At 33.5% G+C, this 7,163-nt stretch overlaps 1 pseudogene across 1 annotated transcript; it reads left to right on the plus strand.

Moving 5' to 3' along the window:
- The first annotated feature begins 2,831 nt into the window (after nucleotides 1–2,831).
- Nucleotides 2,832–6,833, plus strand: LOC111307753 (serine/threonine-protein kinase-like protein ACR4 pseudogene; annotated as a pseudogene). The gene has a single exon (XR_016331921.1). The product of XR_016331921.1 is annotated as a serine/threonine-protein kinase-like protein ACR4 pseudogene (transcript).
- Nucleotides 6,834–7,163: the final 330 nt, after the last annotated feature.

Here is a 7,163-nt window from a genome sequence, read left to right on the forward strand (position 1 = left end):
TCTTTAATAAATCCAAAATCCATGACTAAATTATGCTTAGGCTGATCTAGGTTTTGCTAGAAAACTAATAAACTATAATGAACCTTTCCAGAATTAAAGGAAAACTGCGTACGATTATGAAATTTCACACATTTTAATTCATTATCCTTCATCTTTTGACAAATCATATACATTTGTGCCTTGAGGGGCTCAAGGTCAAAGCTTATGTTTTACTGTGCTATATATAATATTTCACAAATTCCCATGTCTATTTCCTTATAAAAATTGGTGTTAAAACTTTCATATAATCACCAATTATTTTTAAAAAGAAAAAGTTTTGGGGATATTTAATTTTTTTTAAAAGTATAATTATAATGATGTAAAATTTTACAAAAAATATCGTAATTTTAAAATAAAAAAATAGTATGTAAATTTTGAAATTTAAAATTTAAAATTATTAAATTTTATTTTTTAAAAATATTATATAAATTAATTGAATTAAATTTCGATTTCAATTTTATAAACTTCTTCTCTTATTTGGAAGATAGATTGATATATAAATTAATAGTATCGTAAAGTAGAAGTAGCAAGAGTTACATCTAACGGTCCTTATCCTAAGTCACTTCCTTATAAATGTGGCACATGGTTGGGTTGGTTTCAGCCCCATCTTATACTTATTTTCTCTGATTTAGCCATAATGGGTCACTTCAAGTGACAAATTTTTTGTTGGGAAATTTATTTTGCTTTTTAAATTTTGAGTTGTTAAATTTCAAGTTATTACATTTTTGTTAATATTTGGTCAAAATGGGTTATAGGTCCCTATACTTTTTGATTTTTAAAAATTTAGTCTCTATAGTATTATTTAAAAAGATTTAATCATTCTAATATTGTTTTTAGTAAATTTAGCCTCTATAGTATTATTTTTTAAGGAATTTAATCTGTGTATTGTTAACGATTAAACTAAAATCCTTAAAAAATAATACTATAAAAATTAAATTCCTTTAAATAATATTAAAGGGATTAAATTCTTAAAAATAAAAAAATATAGGGACCTATGATATATTTTGACCTTAATATTTTAATAATTAGATTAAAAATCAAATCGATTTTCTATTTAGTTTTTGTTTTAATCAATATGATTAATTGATTTAATATGATGAAAAATTCTATAATTTTAAAAATTTTCAAAAAAATTAAAAAAAATATATGAAAGGGTTAGAAAAAAATAAAGAAAAATTAAAACAAATCTTGAAAAATCAGGAAAAAAAAAATATAACCCTAAAACAACTTAAACATATATGAACTGAATGATCCAATTTGTACCACAATTACTACTTTTTATCATTATATATATACACTAATGGAATGAAAGAAAGAGTCGTTTGAAATCCAATGCAACAAGTCATGCAAACATGGAAAAGGTTGAATTCCCTCAAAGGCAATGTGAAAATGAAATCAAAGAGGAATTGAAGCTCTCAAAAATTGCTTTTTCCCTTCCATTTGAATTGGGTTATCATTATAAGTGGTTGGAAAATACCCTATATATGTAAGAATATTTGGTTGAATTTACTACCTAAAGCATGTTAAGTGACTCTATTTTCATATAAAAACTCAGTCCCTAAAGCCTATATTATGACTGTGGGTCTTCATTATAATAGAAAATGATTTTTTTATTGGAAACAAAAGAAATAATTATATAATAAATATTAACATCATTATTAAAAAAAAAAAAAACTCAGAAAAATATTAGACAACAAAAAAAGGTGATTGAATGATCACTCAACACAAGGGAGGACCACAGAGAATATAATTGGGCATTAATCAATGTAATGTCTAGAATATGTGAATTCTTTCTCCTATTTTAAATTCTGGATTTGAATTTGTTTATTTGATTTAATTCAAGGGTTTTTTTTATAATTTTTATTTTTATTTTTAGTTGTAATTTCATTTTTTAAAAAATTAATTATTACATGGGTTATTTAAGACAAAATTTTTAAAGTTAATTAAATCAAATATCATTATGTTTTATAATATATAAATATATATATATATATTATATACATGCACACCTTTTATGTTTATTTTAAAATAAGATTAATTAAAAAGGTGCAAAAATTAAATATGGTTATTTTAAAATTTTTAACATTTGAAACTTTTATTTTTTATATTTTAAAATTATATTTTATGATTTTTTTACTTTTAATATTAAAAGTCATAGAATTTTAATTTTATAAAAAATATTAATATCAATATTAAATATATTAAAATCAAAATTTTTTTCTTAAACTCCGTAAAAATCAATACTAATCAAATAATTTGAAACGAAGGGAGTACATGGTTAGTCAAATAATGAAGAAAATGTACTATGAAAAATAAGCCATATTATGGTTAAAAATGCCATTTATATATGGTCCTTGAAGGCCTAATAAAGTTGCTGTAATTTATAAAATCAAGAATTATAGGTAAAAGGGGATACTATACATAATAATAAATTAATCAATTAATTAAAAACAAAGATATGAATTAATAAATGTGAAAGATGAGTAATATGGGAATGTGAGAGAGTTTAAAACTTAATTTGGAAATATTAATATGGTCCCTTTTTTTTTTGTGGTTGCTAGGTAACCTAATAACCCATCATCACTTTTTAATTAAGTCCTACACCTTTCTTTTTAAAAGGTAAGAGAGTAGGTCAATTTCTTTTTTTTTTTTTTTTTATTTACATCAAACATCCAATAGAAAGAATTGAAAAGAGGGGTTGGTGATGATTAAAAGTAAAAATCTAGCGTGTAGTATGTGTGAGAATTTATTATTATATATACTAGAAAATCTATGCAGTAACACCTGGTAAACCATAGGAAAGAAGGCTTGATTGAACTTGAAGTTTGAAGGGTAATTAGTTTTTTTGAAACTTGAAAGAGGAAAAAAAAAAAAAAAAACGCAAACTCAAAGGAAGCTAAAAGCAAAGATGAAAAAGGAAAATGAAAAAATAAAAGAAAATAGGTGAAGTGGTAGTGTGGTAGTAATCCAGGCAGGAAAAAGATCAAATGGCATTTACTTCTCATTTATTGCATTCACCAACACTAGCGCATATTGAGAAGCTGCAGTTTCATCCACATTTAATGCTCTTTCTCTTCTCTTTTCACTACATTCTTGGATGCAACAAACAACAACAGCAACCTTCATCAACATCCTATCTTCACTAGATTTGTTGTCAAAAATTTTCATCTTTTTGTGAATCAACTGCATGCAAAGCAAAAGTATGAGCTAGTAGCCCGGGTTTTGCCAGCCAGAAATGCTTACTAAGCAACAGCTTCATGGCTGCTTAAGCTAGGTTGTCGCTCCAAAAGTGATCTACTGAAAGTTTTTCTCATCCCAAGTTGCAGAAGGGTACGTCTTTCTTGACAAAAAAAAAAAAAAGGAGAAACAAACACCGACTTACCTGCTAATTGGAGAGGAACAGTGACAGTGGTTTGGTTTCCATTCAAGAACTGCATAAGTGTTTTGATCTGGGCTTTTTGGTAAGGAGCTTCTGATATTTGGTTTTGGTTACATTCTCAACTCCATAGCTATTTTCTTGATGGAAAGCATGTTTACACTTTATACTGCTGCTTAATTTTTGCTCTCTTTAAGCACGGATGCAATGCTACAGTATCAGGCAATTTCAATGTAGAATTTAGCTTTTGCAAAGGCATTTTTACACTCCAGACTGTACTCTTTACTGATTTATTATATCATTCTGGGTTTAAAAGAGAAGCATACAACTTTAAAGCATGAATAAAGTCTGATTCAAATTCTAGTCCTGGTGGCAAATTGTATAGTGTTGATGTGGGTGTGGGTGTGGATTCCATTATCTTTGAATAGTTAGGTTCTGCAATGGGAGTTGTCAGCTTACTGCTGAGAGGTTCCTCTCTCTGGGTCTTGAGGAGCGCATGGAAAGTTGAATTTCTTGTACAACTTGTGGCTTTATTAAATTTGTGGTGGGTAGTTTCAGGTTTGGGCTCAATGTCAACCATTGCCATTTCCTATGGTGAGAATGGTCCTGTTTTGTGCGGTTTAAAATCTGATGGATCTCATCTTGTGACCTGCTATGGATCGAACTCGGCAGTAATATATGGGACCCCTTCTCATTTCCCGATTGTAGGTCTAACTGCTGGTGATGGCTTTGTTTGTGGGCTGTTGATGGATTCCAACCAACCTTATTGTTGGGGAAGCAGTAGCTATATCCAAATGGGAGTTCCTCAGCCAATGATCAAGGGAGCTGAGTACATAGAAATCAGTGCAGGCGATTACCATTTATGTGGTTTGAGAAAGCCTTTAACAGGAAAGCGTAGAAAATTTTCTTTTGTTGATTGTTGGGGGTATAATATGACCAAGAACTATGTATTCGATGGGCAGATCCAATCAATCTCTGCAGGCTCTGTGTTTAACTGTGGATTGTTTTCTCACAACAGCACTGTTTTCTGTTGGGGTGATGAGACCAGCAGCCGTGTCATTAGCTTGATTCCGAGAGAAATGAGGTTTCAAAAGGTTGCAGCCGGTGGTTATCATGTGTGTGGAATTTTAGAGGGATTGAATTCTAGAGCCTTTTGCTGGGGAAGGAGCTTGAACCTTGAAGAAGAACTCTCGGTGGCATATTCTCGTCAAGGAAATGTTGATTTGCCACCAAAAGATCCAATGCTTACGGTTGTTGGAGGAAAGTTCCATGCTTGTGGAATCAAGAGCTCTGATCATGAAGTGGTTTGCTGGGGTTTTATTGTCAAACCGAGTACCCCTGCTCCTCGAGGCGTTAAAGTCTATGAAATTGCAGCCGGAAATTACTTCACTTGTGGTGTTATAGCCGAGAAATCCTTTCTCCCAGTTTGTTGGGGTGTTGGGTTCCCTACCTCACTCCCTCTGGCTGTCTCATCTGGACTTTGCAAAGACACTCCTTGTGCACCCGGTTTCTATGAAGTTCGTCAAGAGAATGCACCTTGCAAGTCTCCTAACTTTCATATTTGTATGCCATGCAGCAATGGCTGCCCTGCTGAAATGCACCAAAAATCTGAATGTACTTTGAAAGCTGATCGAGTGTGTGGTTTTGATTGTTCTAGTTGTATCTCAGCGAAATGCTTCTCTAACTGTTCTTCTTCATATTCTGATGCTGCTAATGGAAGAAAGAATGAAAGGTTTTGGTCACTGCAACTGCCAATCATCATTGCGGAGATTGCCTTTGCTGTGTTACTGGTGACTATTGTGTCCTTATCTGCAGTCCTATATGTTCGCTACAGGTTGCAGAAATGTCCCTGCTCATCAAGAGAGTCAAAGTCCAAGAAAGCCAAAGGGAGTGCTCCTTACCAAAAAGACAATGGGAAAATCCGTCCCGACTTGGATGAGCTTAAGATCAGGAGAGCTCAGATGTTCACTTACGAAGAACTTGAGAGGGCCACAAGTGGATTTAAAGAAGAATCCGTAGTTGGAAAGGGGAGTTTCTCATGTGTTTATAAGGGGTTATTGAAGGATGGGACTGTTGTTGCAGTCAAAAAGGCTATAATGTCTTCAGATAAGCAGAAGGATTCAAAAGAGTTCCACACAGAGCTTGATCTACTGTCAAGACTGAACCATGCCCATTTACTGAATCTGCTTGGCTATTGCGAAGAAGGTGGAGAACGGCTTCTTGTTTATGAGTTCATGGCTCATGGATCTTTGCACCAGCATCTCCATGGAAGGTACAAAGCCTTGAAAGAGCAATTGGATTGGGTCCGAAGGGTCACCATTGCAGTCCAAGCTGCCCGGGGAATTGAATACTTGCATGGTTACGCTTGCCCACCAGTGATTCACAGGGACATCAAATCCTCAAATATTCTTATTGATGCAGAACACAATGCTCGAGTGGCTGATTTTGGTCTCTCTTTGCTTGGACCGGCCGATAGTAGCTGCCCCTTGGCTGAGCTACCGGCTGGAACACTTGGTTATCTTGATCCAGAGTACTATAGGCTTCACTATCTCACAACTAAATCCGATGTCTACAGCTTTGGTGTTCTGCTTTTGGAAATTTTAACTGGACGAAAAGCCATTGATATGCAATATGAAGAAGGGAATATAGTGGAGTGGGCAGTTCCTCTGATTAAATCAGGAGATATATCTGCAGTTCTGGATCCTGTCTTGAAACCTCCAGCTGATCTTGAAGCCTTAAAAAGGATAGCAAATGTGGCTTGCAAATGTGTTAGAATGAGAGGAAAGGATAGGCCATCTATGGATAAAGTGACCACAGCCTTAGAGCGGGCTCTTGCACAGTTGATGGGCAGTCCATGTAATGAACAACCAATTTTGCCAACTGAAGTGATCTTGGGAAGCAACAGATTGCACAAGAAGTCCTCTCAAAGGTCTTCAAATAGGTCAGTCTCGGAAACTGAGGTAGCAGAACCTGAGGATCAAAGGTTCGAATTCAGAGCTCCTTCATGGATTACCTTCCCTAGTGTAACTTCTTCTCAGAGGAGAAAATCCTCGGTATCTGAAGCTGATGTTGATGGAAAGAACTTAGAAGGGAGAAACATGGGAAATCTGGGGAATGTTGGGGATGCTTTGAGAAGCTTGGAAGAAGAGATAGGACCTGCTTCTCCTCAAGAAAGCGTGTTCTTGCAGCACAATTTCTAAAATGACCCATGAAAATGTTTTGAATTGCTGTCTATCTGTGAGGGTTCAGGTTAGTTTGTTGAAGGAAATGGAAATGTAAAAATGGAGAATGGGAGGATATAATTTTCAGGATTCTAGTACTACCACTGCTGCTTTCATGACTACCACATCTTGTTTTGTAACTCTAAGCTGGTTAATTTTGTGTGACTCAATTCTAACAACTTAATGTCGTGTTTGTGTATGTTAATCTGAATTCTTTCTTGTGACTATTGTACTGATAGCAACTTCTTTGCTCCTACTGGATGAAATTCCTGTTTGCTGTTCAGTTGCTCAATTATAAGCTTCTGTCCCCTTTTTTTCTTGCACAATAACTGCCCCTTTGAGTTAATATCAGTGACAACATGCTTGAATTTTTCAACTTCCTCACTACAATGGAAATTTTCAATTTGCTTGAAATATTTAAGTTTTGCATGTCAAAAAAATTAGTCATCCATAAAAACAGTTTGCATCAAAACAAGAAAAAAAAAACCAAAAAAAGAAAAGAAAATAAACCCATTTAAAGTTTTCAC

Source organism: Durio zibethinus, chromosome 22 (genome assembly GCF_047325235.1).
Source record: "Durio zibethinus cultivar Kanyao isolate XHJ-2024 chromosome 22, ASM4732523v1, whole genome shotgun sequence".
NCBI classification, from domain to species: Eukaryota; Viridiplantae; Streptophyta; class Magnoliopsida; order Malvales; family Malvaceae; genus Durio; species Durio zibethinus.